This window comes from Acipenser ruthenus, chromosome 10 (assembly GCF_902713425.1).
Source record: "Acipenser ruthenus chromosome 10, fAciRut3.2 maternal haplotype, whole genome shotgun sequence".
Lineage (NCBI taxonomy): Eukaryota > Metazoa > Chordata > Actinopteri > Acipenseriformes > Acipenseridae > Acipenser > Acipenser ruthenus.
Genome location: NC_081198.1, coordinates 20515962 through 20530889, shown reverse-complemented (window position 1 = coordinate 20530889; position 14928 = coordinate 20515962). Strand labels below are relative to the sequence as shown.

General features: G+C 48.4%; 5 non-coding genes and 3 pseudogenes across 5 annotated transcripts; all 8 read left to right on the top strand.

Annotated features, from left to right (window-relative positions):
- Positions 1–1097: 1097 nt before the first annotated feature.
- LOC131738461 (U2 spliceosomal RNA) lies at positions 1098–1299 on the top strand (annotated as a pseudogene).
- Positions 1300–1899: 600 nt separating this feature from the next.
- Positions 1900–2090, top strand: LOC131738203 (U2 spliceosomal RNA). The gene has a single exon (XR_009329767.1). It is a non-coding gene; the product is annotated as a U2 spliceosomal RNA (small nuclear RNA).
- A 582-nt stretch (positions 2091–2672) lies between these two features.
- On the top strand, positions 2673–2863 carry LOC131739302 (U2 spliceosomal RNA). Its single transcript, XR_009330470.1, has one exon. It is a non-coding gene; the product is annotated as a U2 spliceosomal RNA (small nuclear RNA).
- Positions 2864–3474: 611 nt separating this feature from the next.
- LOC131739291 (U2 spliceosomal RNA) lies at positions 3475–3665 on the top strand. Its single transcript, XR_009330459.1, has one exon. It is a non-coding gene; the product is annotated as a U2 spliceosomal RNA (small nuclear RNA).
- A 611-nt stretch (positions 3666–4276) lies between these two features.
- LOC131739280 (U2 spliceosomal RNA) lies at positions 4277–4467 on the top strand. The gene has a single exon (XR_009330448.1). It is a non-coding gene; the product is annotated as a U2 spliceosomal RNA (small nuclear RNA).
- Positions 4468–5078: 611 nt separating this feature from the next.
- Positions 5079–5269, top strand: LOC131739269 (U2 spliceosomal RNA). The gene has a single exon (XR_009330437.1). It is a non-coding gene; the product is annotated as a U2 spliceosomal RNA (small nuclear RNA).
- A 598-nt stretch (positions 5270–5867) lies between these two features.
- On the top strand, positions 5868–6024 carry LOC131738558 (U2 spliceosomal RNA; annotated as a pseudogene).
- A 7083-nt stretch (positions 6025–13107) lies between these two features.
- On the top strand, positions 13108–13277 carry LOC131738456 (U2 spliceosomal RNA; annotated as a pseudogene).
- The last annotated feature ends 1651 nt before the right edge of the window (positions 13278–14928 follow it).

Here is a 14928-nt window from a genome sequence, read left to right as displayed (position 1 = left end):
TTTGTGGGACCGAACAAGGGAATTGTGAGGTACGCCGGCCAGCCGGAGGTGTGCTACAAATGTAGCAATATGGATCATAAGGCAGCAGAATGCAATGCTTTGGTCTGCAGGAACTGCAATGGCGTGGGACATTTGAGCAAGGATTGCCCTGAAAAGAAGCGTTGCAATTTGTGTGGTGAAGAAGACCATTTGTATAGGGATTGTTCCAAGAGAGCAAGAAGCTATGCGGAAGCAGCTTCAGGAAGAAAGAAGGTGTTTGCAAAGAAAGATGAAGCACAGAAAGGAAAGTTGGCTGGGGGAGTGGCCTCATCTGGGGAAGGCGGAACGGCGGGAAAAGAGGAGACAAAGGAAAGGGGAGGAGAGCCGAACAGGGAGGCGGAGGAAAAGAGTGACAGAAGTATGCTGAACAGCCAACAGAAGTCCTCGGAAGGTTCCGGCTCCTCCGTGGATGATTCCATGGAGGGGGTGGAGAGTATCCAGAGAAAGAGGAAAGTGGATGAGGAAGGGGCAACAGCAAGCTCAAGTTGGGCAAATAGTGTGGAGGAAGAGGAGGAGAAAAGGAAAAAGAAAGGAGTAATAGGAAATACAAACAGTGGAGGGGAGGAAAGACGGTCTTTGGGGAAAAAAGAAGAGGAGATGAAGAAGCGGAAAGACCGAGCTGGAATTGAAAAGGAGGAGAGTGCAAGCGCAGGTCCGGCCGGTTCAAGTTGGGTTTCAGAGTCTGTGTTAAGTGGGGTTGAGGAAGGTAGCTCAAGTCAGACAATGAGTGTGGAGGAAGAAGAGAATTTGATGAGGACGTTTTGCGCTAAGCATTTTGCAGAGCTTTCGGGGTGGAAGGAGAGGATGAGGAAGGGAAGGATTCTTGAAGAAGAGTGGAGAAGGTATGAGGAGGCGAAACAAAGGATATTGTTGTGTGCACGACGGAAGGCGAACGAGGCTTTAAAAGAAAGACAAAAGAAGAGAGAAAGTGAGAAAAAGAAGGACTTTAAGTAATAGTTTGAGATGGAATTGATGATAATTTAGATGTTTTTTTTGAGAAATTGATGTGTTTTTGATTAGAGATGAACATAATTTTGTCGTATTAATTTAAGAAAGTAATGTATTTTTTGAGTATTTGATTAAAAAAAAAAAAAAAAAAAAAAAAAATCTGTTCTTATCAGTTTAATATCTGATACGTCCCCTATCAGGGGACCATATATTAAATTGATTTTTGGAATCGGGAGATGGAACAGGGGCTTGCTCCGTCCACTCCACGCATCGGCCCGGTATTGCAGTACCTCCGGGAACGGTGCACACCTTTCTCTAACGTTGGTCAAAGTCAGATCTGGATCTCTCCTGTGAGCATTTTGTCTACCCCTGCTGGAGGGAGAGTGCCAGTGTTGATGCAAGTTTTCCCGCCGTTTTACTTCTTTTTTTTTTTCTTTCTCTCTTTCTTTCTTTCTCTCTTTCTTTCTCTCTTTCTCTCTTTCTTTCTCTCTTTCTTTCTTGCTGTCTTTCTTTCTTTTATTCACATGTGGTGATGATGTAGACAGCAGCAGGTTGTTTCCTGGGAGCATGCAGCTAACCAGACAAGTGTGGTGGAACATGTCCCTATGCCAGGACCTTCTTAGCAAGCAAGCCAGCCAGCGAGGCACAGTTGTAGTTACCCAAGGCACCTTGCACAGCATAGCAGCTTGGCATGACTATTTGTAAGACGCACTCCGCCAGTTTATGTTTTGTTTTTGGTGTTATGGGTGTGTTTTTGCTTTGTTTTGTTTTCTCCTGCTTAAATTGCACATTTCCCCTCTGGAAGCAGCAGCCCGTTTTTTGGGGGTCTGCTTGTGCTTGGAATTTTGCACCCACCTTTGAATCCCCCTGTGCCGTCCGGGCTGGGGGGCCCCGGGCAAGGGCCAAGTCGCCATCGCTTCTCGGCCTTTTGGCTAAGATCAAGTGTAGTATCTGTTCTTATCAGTTTAATATCTGATACGTCCCCTATCAGGGGACCATATATTAAATTGATTTTTGGAATCGGGAGATGGAACAGGGGCTTGCTCCGTCCACTCCACGCATCGGCCCGGTATTGCAGTACCTCCGGGAACGGTGCACACCTTTCTCTAACGTTGGTCAAAGTCAGATCTGGATCTCTCCTGTGAGCATTTTGTCTACCCCTGCTGGAGGGAGAGTGCCAGTGTTGATGCAAGTTTTCCCACCGTTTTACTTCTTTTTTTTTCTTTCTCTCTTTCTTTCTCTCTTTCTTTCTCTCTTTCTCTCTTTCTTTCTTGCTGTCTTTCTTTCTTTTATTCACATGTGGTGATGATGTAGACAGCAGCAGGTTGTTTCCTGGGAGCATGCAGCTAACCAGACAAGTGTGGTGGAACATGTCCCTATGCCAGGACCTTCTTAGCAAGCCAGCCAGCCAGCGAGGCACAGTTGTAGTTACCCAAGGCACCTTGCACAGCATAGCAGCTTGGCATGACTATTTGTAAGACGCACTCCGCCAGTTTATGTTTTGTTTTTGGTGTTATGTGTGTGTTTTTGCTTTGTTTTGTTTTCTCCTGCTTAAATTGCACATTTCCCCTCTGGAAGCAGCAGCCCGTTTTTTGGGGGTCTGCTTGTGCTTGGAATTTTGCACCCACCTTTGAATCCCCCTGTGCCGTCCGGGCTGGGGGGCCCCGGGCAAGGGCCAAGTCGCCATCGCTTCTCGGCCTTTTGGCTAAGATCAAGTGTAGTATCTGTTCTTATCAGTTTAATATCTGATACGTCCCCTATCAGGGGACCATATATTAAATTGATTTTTGGAATCGGGAGATGGAACAGGGGCTTGCTCCGTCCACTCCACGCATCGGCCCGGTATTGCAGTACCTCCGGGAACGGTGCACACCTTTCTCTAACGTTGGTCAAAGTCAGATCTGGATCTCTCCTGTGAGCATTTTGTCTACCCCTGCTGGAGGGAGAGTGCCAGTGTTGATGCAAGTTTTCCCGCCGTTTTACTTCTTTTTTTTTTCTTTCTCTCTTTCTTTCTTTCTCTCTTTCTTTCTCTCTTTCTTTCTCTCTTTCTCTCTTTCTTTCTCTCTTTCTTTCTTGCTGTCTTTCTTTCTTTTATTCACATGTGGTGATGATGTAGACAGCAGCAGGTTGTTTCCTGGGAGCATGCAGCTAACCAGACAAGTGTGGTGGAACATGTCCCTATGCCAGGACCTTCTTAGCAAGCCAGCCAGCCAGCGAGGCACAGTTGTAGTTACCCAAGGCACCTTGCACAGCATAGCAGCTTGGCATGACTATTTGTAAGACGCACTCCGCCAGTTTATGTTTTGTTTTTGGTGTTATGGGTGTGTTTTTGCTTTGTTTTGTTTTCTCCTGCTTAAATTGCACATTTCCCCTCTGGAAGCAGCAGCCCGTTTTTTGGGGGTCTGCTTGTGCTTGGAATTTTGCACCCACCTTTGAATCCCCCTGTGCCGTCCGGGCTGGGGGGCCCCGGGCAAGGGCCAAGTCGCCATCGCTTCTCGGCCTTTTGGCTAAGATCAAGTGTAGTATCTGTTCTTATCAGTTTAATATCTGATACGTCCCCTATCAGGGGACCATATATTAAATTGATTTTTGGAATCGGGAGATGGAACAGGGGCTTGCTCCGTCCACTCCACGCATCGGCCCGGTATTGCAGTACCTCCGGGAACGGTGCACACCTTTCTCTAACGTTGGTCAAAGTCAGATCTGGATCTCTCCTGTGAGCATTTTGTCTACCCCTGCTGGAGGGAGAGTGCCAGTGTTGATGCAAGTTTTCCCGCCGTTTTACTTCTTTTTTTTTTCTTTCTCTCTTTCTTTCTTTCTCTCTTTCTTTCTCTCTTTCTTTCTCTCTTTCTCTCTTTCTTTCTCTCTTTCTTTCTTGCTGTCTTTCTTTCTTTTATTCACATGTGGTGATGATGTAGACAGCAGCAGGTTGTTTCCTGGGAGCATGCAGCTAACCAGACAAGTGTGGTGGAACATGTCCCTATGCCAGGACCTTCTTAGCAAGCCAGCCAGCCAGCGAGGCACAGTTGTAGTTACCCAAGGCACCTTGCACAGCATAGCAGCTTGGCATGACTATTTGTAAGACGCACTCCGCCAGTTTATGTTTTGTTTTTGGTGTTATGTGTGTGTTTTTGCTTTGTTTTGTTTTCTCCTGCTTAAATTGCACATTTCCCCTCTGGAAGCAGCAGCCCGTTTTTTGGGGGTCTGCTTGTGCTTGGAATTTTGCACCCACCTTTGAATCCCCCTGTGCCGTCCGGGCTGGGGGGCCCCGGGCAAGGGCCAAGTCGCCATCGCTTCTCGGCCTTTTGGCTAAGATCAAGTGTAGTATCTGTTCTTATCAGTTTAATATCTGATACGTCCCCTATCAGGGGACCATATATTAAATTGATTTTTGGAATCGGGAGATGGAACAGGGGCTTGCTCCGTCCACTCCACGCATCGGCCCGGTATTGCAGTACCTCCGGGAACGGTGCACACCTTTCTCTAACGTTGGTCAAAGTCAGATCTGGATCTCTCCTGTGAGCATTTTGTCTACCCCTGCTGGAGGGAGAGTGCCAGTGTTGATGCAAGTTTTCCCGCCGTTTTACTTCTTTTTTTTTTCTTTCTCTCTTTCTTTCTTTCTCTCTTTCTTTCTCTCTTTCTTTCTCTCTTTCTCTCTTTCTTTCTCTCTTTCTTTCTTGCTGTCTTTCTTTCTTTTATTCACATGTGGTGATGATGTAGACAGCAGCAGGTTGTTTCCTGGGAGCATGCAGCTAACCAGACAAGTGTGGTGGAACATGTCCCTATGCCAGGACCTTCTTAGCAAGCCAGCCAGCCAGCGAGGCACAGTTGTAGTTACCCAAGGCACCTTGCACAGCATAGCAGCTTGGCATGACTATTTGTAAGACGCACTCCGCCAGTTTATGTTTTGTTTTTGGTGTTATGTGTGTGTTTTTGCTTTGTTTTGTTTTCTCCTGCTTAAATTGCACATTTCCCCTCTGGAAGCAGCAGCCCGTTTTTTGGGGGTCTGCTTGTGCTTGGAATTTTGCACCCACCTTTGAATCCCCCTGTGCCGTCCGGGCTGGGGGGCCCCGGGCAAGGGCCAAGTCGCCATCGCTTCTCGGCCTTTTGGCTAAGATCAAGTGTAGTATCTGTTCTTATCAGTTTAATATCTGATACGTCCCCTATCAGGGGACCATATATTAAATTGATTTTTGGAATCGGGAGATGGAACAGGGGCTTGCTCCGTCCACTCCACGCATCGGCCCGGTATTGCAGTACCTCCGGGAACGGTGCACACCTTTCTCTAACGTTGGTCAAAGTCAGATCTGGATCTCTCCTGTGAGCATTTTGTCTACCCCTGCTGGAGGGAGAGTGCCAGTGTTGATGCAAGTTTTCCCGCCGTTTTACTTCTTTTGTTTTCTTTCTCTCTTTCTTTCTTTCTCTCTTTCTTTCTCTCTTTCTCTCTTTCTTTCTCTCTTTCTTTCTTGCTGTCTTTCTTTCTTTTATTCACATGTGGTGATGATGTAGACAGCAGCAGGTTGTTTCCTGGGAGCATGCAGCTAACCAGACAAGTGTGGTGGAACATGTCCCTATGCCAGGACCTTCTTAGCAAGCCAGCCAGCCAGCGAGGCACAGTTGTAGTTACCCAAGGCACCTTGCACAGCATAGCAGCTTGGCATGACTATTTGTAAGACGCACTCCGCCAGTTTATGTTTTGTTTTTGGTGTTATGTGTGTGTTTTTGCTTTGTTTTGTTTTCTCCTGCTTAAATTGCACATTTCCCCTCTGGAAGCAGCAGCCCGTTTTTTTGGGGTCTGCTTGTGCTTGAAATTTTGCACCCACCTTTGAATCCCCCTGTGCCGTCCGGGCTGGGGGGCCCCGGGCAAGGGCCAAGTCGCCATCGCTTCTTGGCCTTTTGGCTAAGATCAAGTGTAGTATCTGTTCTTATCAGTTTAATATCTGATACGTCCCATGTATAAAGCACAATTGTCTTGGTGTTTTTAAATGTGTTTTAAATGCTTTTAAAACAAAATGTATGTCTGTATGCATGAATGTCATCTTTAAAAGAAATGTAAAATGAATGAAACGAATGGGTGTAAATGTAAAAAAATGTAAAATCTCAATAAAAGAGTATTAATATCTGATACGTCCCCTATCAGGGGACCATATATTAAATTGATTTTTGGAATCGGGAGATGGAACAGGGGCTTGCTCCGTCCACTCCACGCATCTCTCTTTCTTTCTTTCTCTCTTTCTTTCTCTCTTTCTTTCTTGCTGTCTTTCTTTCTTTTATTCACATGTGATGATGATGTAGACAGCAGCAGTTTGTTTCCTGGGAGCATGCAGCTAACCAGACAAGTGTGGTGGAACATGTCCCTATGCCAGGTCCTTCTTAGCCAGCCATATACTCTGGCTTCTCTTCAGTTCTAAGACTAAGGCTTAGAGGGTAGTGGCATTGCCCGCTCCCTCCGAGGGTCTGTGAGAGGTTTGTTCGGGTGAGGAGGAACAGAATTTTTTTTATTTTTGACTGGCTTTCTTCAGCTCGGCAACTTTTTGGAAGACTAATGCTCAGTCTGGTTTTGGCTTGCCCAATCCAGGCCGAGGGTCTTTCAAGATTTTGTTGACTGTTGAGAGCAGTTTTTTCTTTTTCAGGCGGTTCCCGTTTTTTTCTTTTTCAGGCGGTTCCGGCTTTTCCAGACGTTCCTGGAGTTAGAGAGAAGGAGGACCTACCATCCAGACGACCTTTGAGGACCCTTTGATGACCTAGACGACCTCATCCCCAGCCCTTGATTGTAATCGAGATCCAGACCGAGAGAGCAGCAGGCGCCCAGCAGAGGGCGCCATCTGGGAGGAGCAGAGGGCGGCCCCGGACCCCGAGGAGGCGTCACAGCCACGATTCTTCCTACGTGGTCTCGGTGCCAAGCAGCGCCCCCTACTCCGCCAGGGAAGGACACCGTTCACCTGGGGAGGGGGTCCCTCTTGCGAGGCGACCATCTCCTCAGGGACTAAAGTAATAGTTCCTTCAACTGCCCAGATTTGCTGCTTACGTTGTCTCTTTTCCGTAGAGAGAGACAACCCGGACGTCCAGAGGCTTCTCCCACCCCAATCGGAGGAGCCAGCTGAAGGATGGCGTTCCGGCCAACCCAGGAAACCAGGAGGCACAATGCGGTGCGCTTCACAAGAAACAAGCAAGATGAAACGGAACCAGGACTGACGAGACTAGAGTTCAGCCGGACCATTCTTCAGAGGGGTATGGGTTTTTCCCCTTCTGACTTGAATTGTTTGGTGAAATTGCCAGGGCTTAAGGAAGTGTTTGAGGTCAGTTTTAGGAACCCCCAAAAGTTACAAGAAATGTGGTCCTTTTGGGGGGAGAATAAATATCTCGCTCCATACAAAGAATTTTGTGTGGATGCACTGACAGACAGAGAAATGAAAGTTGTTACTGTCCAATTTTTCAATGAGGCTGTTAGCGACTATGATATTACAACATGGCTTAACCGCTATGGGAGGGTGTCATCAGAAGGGAGGAAAATTACAGATGAAGATGGGGTTTGGACAGGAGCCAGAAAGTGGCTGGTACGCCTTAATGTTGATCCATCGGGCATTGGAGGCGTCCGCCACATTCCAAACTCCATAGTGTTAGGGCCCAACAGAGGGCTGGTATTCTATAATGGGATGCCAAAACTCTGCAGGAAATGTGGGGAATTAGGACACCTGACGGCCGCGTGTACTGTAGTCAAGTGCAGGAACTGCGGCGCCCCCCACGAGACCAGCCACTGCAGAGAAGAGAGGCAGTGCAATTTGTGTGGAAAGAAGGGGCACCTGTTTAAGGACTGCCCCTCTTCCTATGCCAACATGGCCAGAGCCAGCAAGGCAAACATGAACAAGCCTAGGCCTGAGCAGGAAGAGGGAGCAAGTAACAAAGATCAGTCCACATCACCACCAACAGTATCCAAGACCCAGACTCCAGCACCACCATCATCACCAGCACCCCCTCACCCCCCCGCCCCCGAGACATGTCCCGTTTTACGAGGACCCCTTCCCCCAGCCCAGAGAGAGAGTACAACAGCCACTCCACTAGCTCCTCCAGTAGCTCCTCTGATGCAGAACACGAGTCAGGGAGGGAGCCCGGACCCAGCAGCGGCCCCCCCCTGAGTAGGGCCCTCTCAGCGCCAGCACTCCCCCTCGGCTCTCGTTATGACGCCATAAGGATTGAGTCCGTGGGGGAGGAAAGCAAAAGCGACAGTGAAAGTGAGAGTGAGAAGGAGGGGAAGGGAGTGAAGAACCAGCAGAGGGTGGGGAAAAGAAAGGGTAGAGACGAGGGGGGGAAAAGAAAGAAGATCAGGATCAAAGACAGCAAGTTGCAGGTGGCCCCCATAGATCCAAAACCAGCTAATGTCCACACAAAGTCCCCAGTCTTGCCCTCGCAGGCAGAGACGGAGGCGAGTGGGACGGCTACACTGCCGCCTAGTGGGCAGGTAGCAGCCAGCCAGGGCATCCCCAGCCAGCCTTCCCAGTCGTTGGCACAAACCCTAGCACACCTCGCAGAAGAGGTGTTCACTAATGCACCGAGGGAGAGGTCGGGGTCAACACCTTCCCTGACCAGCAGTACCTCGGTAGCAATGACCCTCTTCAAGCGAAGGGCCTCCCTTCAAAGCATCCTTGACCCCCTCCCTTGTATGGGCAAAACCAGGGGCCCCCTAGAGGTCCTCCTAGATACAGCACTGGAGGACATGGGAATACCCCTGGACGCGGTAAGCCAGAAGTCTGCTAACAGCTCCAATTCAACAGACGGTAACAGCCAAAGAATGCTGTCTGTCATAACCCCCCCCCAGGACAAAGCTGACCCACACGTTCCGAGGGGCCCTGAGCAAGTTCCACCAGACTTACCTTGTGGGGAGTTGAATAGCCCCAACAACTCCACGTACTGTGCATATAAAGACGGTGCCTTCTTGGACGAGGCAGCAGTGAGTACCTTCTCAGGGGTGATGGGAGTTGCAAATAAGCCCAAGCCCCCTCGAAGCAAGCGTAGAGCTAAGAGTAGGAAGAGTGTCCCGACCTCCCAATCATAGTCGCTATGGGGTGGACGCAGCGACTCCTTTTCTTGTTAGCTACCCTGATGGCCCTGATATGTGTGTCTGTTAATGTCAGGAGCATCAGGGAGACACAAAAAAGATTTGATGTACTAAACTATCTAGCTAACTTGAAAGCAGATCTCATCTTTCTGCAGGAGTGTGGTATTTCGTCGAGCCCTGATTATAGGGACCTGAAGGAGAGTTGGACCCTGGGGGACTCCTTCTGGTCGGGCTCCAACATAGCCAGAGCCGACGGAGTAGGTATCCTGTTTAAAAACCCATTTATTACCTCCCGCAGCAGCAGGGAGGTAGAACCTGGTAGAATTCTGAGCGTGGATGTGACATACAACAACACTCCCCTCAGACTGGTCAATGTCTACGCACCCACTAACCAAAACGAAAGAGTTCAATTTTTTCCACAGCTGCGTCCACTCCTGCTGGGGAACGTACCCGTCATCGTGTCAGGTGACTTCAATTGTGCTCTGAGGGACGTAGACCGGAGCAGGCCACGCAACGACCGCTCTAGTAGAGTTTTGTCCTCCGTAATATCTGATTTCTCCCTGTGTGATGCAGGTAAGGACCTGGTGCCTCCCTTTACCTGGGTGAGCTCATCTGGGACCTCCTTCTCCCGTATAGATCTCGTCCTGCATACCAGCTCCCTTACGAAGACGGCAGTAGACACCCAGGCTGTCTGCTTCTCTGACCATAGGCTCCTGCAGGTAACATTGCAGGTCCCTCAGACCTCCCAGATGGGGTCAGGGGTCTGGAAATTAAACACCTCCTTACTCGATGACCCCTCCATAGCTGCAGCCTATAAGAGCAGGCTTGTTGAGTGGACCACTTTGCGTGACCTATTCAACTCCCCTATAGAGTGGTGGGAGATGGTCAAAATGAGAACTAAGGGTTATTTCATAGCAGCAGGCAAGAGGAAAGCAAAAGAAAGGAGGGTCAAATATAAACACCTGAATGCTGCCCTCCAGCATCTGAGCCTGCTTCAGCTTCGGGGGTTCCCTGTAAGCGACGAGATAGCCCAGACCAAGCTAGATCTTTCAGTGCTTTGTAGGGAGGAACAACGAAAGGTCATGCACAATGCAAAAGTGCAAAAAATGGAGGAAGACGAAAAGTGTACTCGCTTCTTCTTCCAGAAAACGAGGGAGAAGCGGCACTTGATGTCCTCCATGCTCGACAGCAGGGGGAGGATAGTAGAGGATAGTGAGGGAGTGAAAAAAGTGGTAGAGAACTTCTATAGGGACCTATATAACATCAAAGCTACAGATGACACCCTGATAGAGTGGTTCCTGAGCCAGTTGGAGCCTGACTCAGTGCGGGACGACGAGGAGGAGGAGAAGGACCCAGAACTCACGCTGGAGGAGCTCACCCAGGCGGTTAAGACCATGAACACCGGTAAGACGCCAGGTCCAGATGGCATCCCGGGTGAGTATTACCATCTTTTTTGGGACATGCTAAAAGTCCATTTAGCGGAGGTCTACAGAGCGGTCTACAGGGAGAAGCGGTTGGGCCCTTCTATGCGGGAGAGTGTAATTACTCTCCTTCATAAGAAAGGGGAAGTTAAAGATCTACGGAATTGGCGCCCAATCAGCCTCCTTTGCGTGGATTACAAGATACTAGCCAAAGCTCTGATGCTCCGGCTACAAGTACACCTCCCTTTGGTCATTGGCCCTGACCAGGCTTGTGGCGTCCCAGGGAGGTCCATCACGGATATTTTAATGTTAACAAGGGACATTCTGGCTTATTCTAGAGAACGGAACCATCCCCTCTGCCTGTTCAACCTTGACCAGGAGAAGGCGTTCGATAGGGTAAGCCATGAATATATGTACAAAGTGATGGACCAGATGAAATTCGCTCCTGGACTTAGGGAGTGGGTTAAAACCATATATACAAACATTAGTACCCGAGTCTTGGTGAACAGGCACCTGACTGGTAAAATATCTATCCAGTCAGGGGTCAGACAGGGTTGCCCACTATCCCCACTGCTATATGTCGTGTGCATTGAACCCCTCCTGCAGGCAATTCGTAGGGATACCAATATAACTGGTTTCCAGCTGCCTGGATCCAACGGGGTCCAGGTCAAAACAACAGCATATATGGACGATGTGTCACTCATTTGCACCAACACATCGTCGGTACCTCGGATTAGTAATATCCTTGAGAAGTACTGCACGGCGACCGGGGCAGTGATTAATAAGTCCAAGAGCGAAGTCTACGTGTCTAAAAATTGGCAGGTAGATAGGGAACTGTCGGACATGTACCCTGTGAAAAAGGACAAAATCAAGATTCTGGGCCTCATTTTCGAGAACAATAGCTCGGGGGCCCAGAGCTGGACGGCGGCCATTAACCAGGTCCGTAAAAAGATTGGCGGATGGAGCACAAGATCCTTAACAATGACGGGTAGAGTACTAATAACCAAGTCTATACTGTTCCCCATCCTCTCTTATGTAGGAAAAATCTTTCCCCCAGACAGGACCACCAAAAAAGTGGTGGACCACATTATCCACCGCTTTATCTGGGGCAGCAAGATGGAGAGGGTAAAGCGAGCCACTCTGAGTAAAGCCGACAAGAAGGGAGGTAAGGGGGTCCCGGACGTTGTGCAGCTCACCCGAGTGCAGGGGCTCACGCAAACTATCAAGAACATCCAGGCCCTGGACAGGAAGGTATGTTACATGAATCGTTTCTATTTTGCCACCTGTCTCAGGGCCTTGGGCCTCTGCACTATTGATAACACCGTGCCGTACTCCTGGGACCCCCCATTGTATTATAGAACCTTAAGGGACACTATATATAAATTGGGCTTAGATAAAGCAAAATTGGCCTCCTGGGAATACAAGGCTGTAACTAAATATCTTGCCGGTTCCCAGGAAATTGAAAAAGTAGCTACTTTCTCCCTCACCCAAAGCCAAAAAATCTGGGAGAATGTGTCTCACAGCTGCCTCAGTAATGTCCAGAAGGATATAGCATGGAACACCGTCCACAGTGCACTCCCCACTCGAGCGTTCATGTTCAGGAGGGGACTAGCCCAAGTAGAAACATGCCCCTATGCAAAGTGCCGCAAGAGAGAAACACCAGCCCATATCTTCTGGGAGTGTGATGTGGCTGGCAGTGTCTGGCTCTCTGTCTCTGTCTTCCTAAACAGGTTTGCTGACACGGCCAAGATGACCGCTGAGACTGTGCTCTATGGGCCTGCGGGAGGAATCACTACCAGCACAGCTAAGTGCGTTTGGCGTGTCATCAATGTTGTCAAGCAGATCCTGTGGGAAGGCCGTAACGTCTGTGTCTATCACAAGCAGGAGCTAGACACTATCACCACGACCAGAAGGGCACAAACTCTTATCAAGGACTTTGTAATTCTGGACATCCGGACCCTTGGGAAGGACAAGGCCTGCGCGGAGTGGAGGATCGCCGGACTTCAGGACGTGAAGATGGAATAAAGGAAAAAACTGGAACCGCTAGCTCCTAGGAGCGGGACTACGGGGCACCGCTAAGCCTTTTATTTATTTTGTCATGCCAGCATTCCGCCCTTTTTAGCTGGCATGACCGTTTTTCAACGGTGCCCTGGTTTTATGTAGTCTTTTTGTTTCAGTTTTATGGACCTTTGATTTAATTTGAATGTTTTATTTGATTTTGTTTTGTTTTGTTTTATGTATCTTTAAGATTTTTAATGTAAACTATTAAAAGTTACATTTTAAGTGTTTTAAAATTTTAGAATTTTAACTCACTGTTTATACACTGTCCCTTTTCCCCTGTCCCTGTTTTAGATCTAGGTTTATGTTCACTTTTTTAGAGAGCACTCCCCGGCCCTCACAAGCACTGGTTTTTTATAGATGGTTCTTTTTTTCCAGTCACTTTTAAAACAGCACAGGTTTTTTTCATGTTGATTTTAATCTGTGTCTGTTTTAACCATGTACAAAGCACAATTGTCATGGTGTTTTTAAATGTATTTTAAATGCTTTTAAAACAAAATGTATGTCTGTATGCATGAATGTCATCTTTAAAAGAAATGTAAAATGAATGAAAAAACGAATGGGTGTAAATGTAAAAAATGTAAAATCTCAATAAAAGAGTATCTGTTCTTATCAGTTTAATATCTGATACGTCCCCTATCAGGGGACCATATATTAAATTGATTTTTGGAATCGGGAGATGGAACAGGGGCTTGCTCCGTCCACTCCACGCATCAGCCCGGTATTGCAGTACCTCCGGGAACGGTGCACACCTTTCTCTAACGTTGGTCAAAGTCAGATCTGGATCTCTCCTGTGAGCATTTTGTCTACCCCTGCTGGAGGGAGAGTGCCAGTGTTGATGCAAGTTTTCCCAACGTTTTACTTCTTTTTTTTTTCTTTCTTTCTCTCTTTCTTTCTTTCTCTTTCTTTCTCTCTTTCTTTCTTGCTGTCTTTCTTTCTTTTATTCACATGTGGTGATGATGTAGACAGCAGCAGTTTGTTTCCTGGGAGCATGCAGCTAACCAGACAAGTGTGGTGGAACATGTCCCTATGCCAGGTCCTTCTTAGCCAGCCATATACTCTGGCTTCTCTTCAGTTCGAATAAATATTTCTAAGACTAAGGCTTAGGGGGTAGTGGCATTGCCCGCTCCCTCCGAGGGTCTGTGAGAGGTTTGTTCGGGTGAGGAGGAACAGAATTTTTTTTATTTTTGACTGGCTTTCTTCAGCTCGGCAACTTTTTGGAAGACTAATGCTCAGTCTGGTTTTGGCTTGCCCAATCCAGGCCGAGGGTCTTTCAAGATTTTGTTGACTGTTGAGAGCAGTTTTTTCTTTTTCAGGCGGTTCCCGTTTTTTTCTTTTTCAGGCGGTTCCGGCTTTTCCAGACGTTCCTGGAGTTAGAGAGAAGGAGGACCTACCATCCAGACGACCTTTGAGGACCCTTTGATGACCTAGACGACCTCATCCCCAGCCCTTGATTGTAATCGAGATCCAGACCGAGAGAGCAGCAGGCGCCCAGCAGAGGGCGCCATCTGGGAGGAGCAGAGGGCGGCCCCGGACCCCGAGGAGGCGTCACAGCCACGATTCTTCCTACGTGGTCTCGGTGCCAAGCAGCGCCCCCTACTCCGCCAGGGAAGGACACCGTTCACCTGGGGAGGGGGTCCCTCTTGCGAGGCGACCATCTCCTCAGGGACTAAAGTAATAGTTCCTTCAACTGCCCAGATTTGCTGCTTACGTTGTCTCTTTTCCGTAGAGAGAGACAACCCGGACGTCCAGAGGCTTCTCCCACCCCAATCGGAGGAGCCAGCTGAAGGATGGCGTTCCGGCCAACCCAGGAAACCAGGAGGCACAATGCGGTGCGCTTCACAAGAAACAAGCAAGATGAAACGGAACCAGGACTGACGAGACTGGAGTTCAGCCGGACCATTCTTCAGAGGGGTATGGGTTTTTCCCCTTCTGACTTGAATTGTTTGGTGAAATTGCCAGGGCTTAAGGAAGTGTTTGAGGTCAGTTTTAGGAACCCCCAAAAGTTACAAGAAATGTGGTCCTTTTGGGGGGAGAATAAATATCTCGCTCCATACAAAGAATTTTGTGTGGATGCACTGACAGACAGAGAAATGAAAGTTGTTACTGTCCAATTTTTCAATGAGGCTGTTAGCGACTATGATATTACAACATGGCTTAACCGCTATGGGAGGGTGTCATCAGAAGGGAGGAAAATTACAGACGAAGATGGGGTTTGGACAGGAGCCAGAAAGTGGCTGGTACGCCTTAATGTTGATCCATCGGGCATTGGAGGCGTCCGCCACATTCCAAACTCCATAGTGTTAGGGCCCAACAGAGGGCTGGTATTCTATAATGGGATGCCAAAACTCTGCAGGAAATGTGGGGAATTAGGACACCTGGCGGCCGCATGTACTGTAGTCAAGT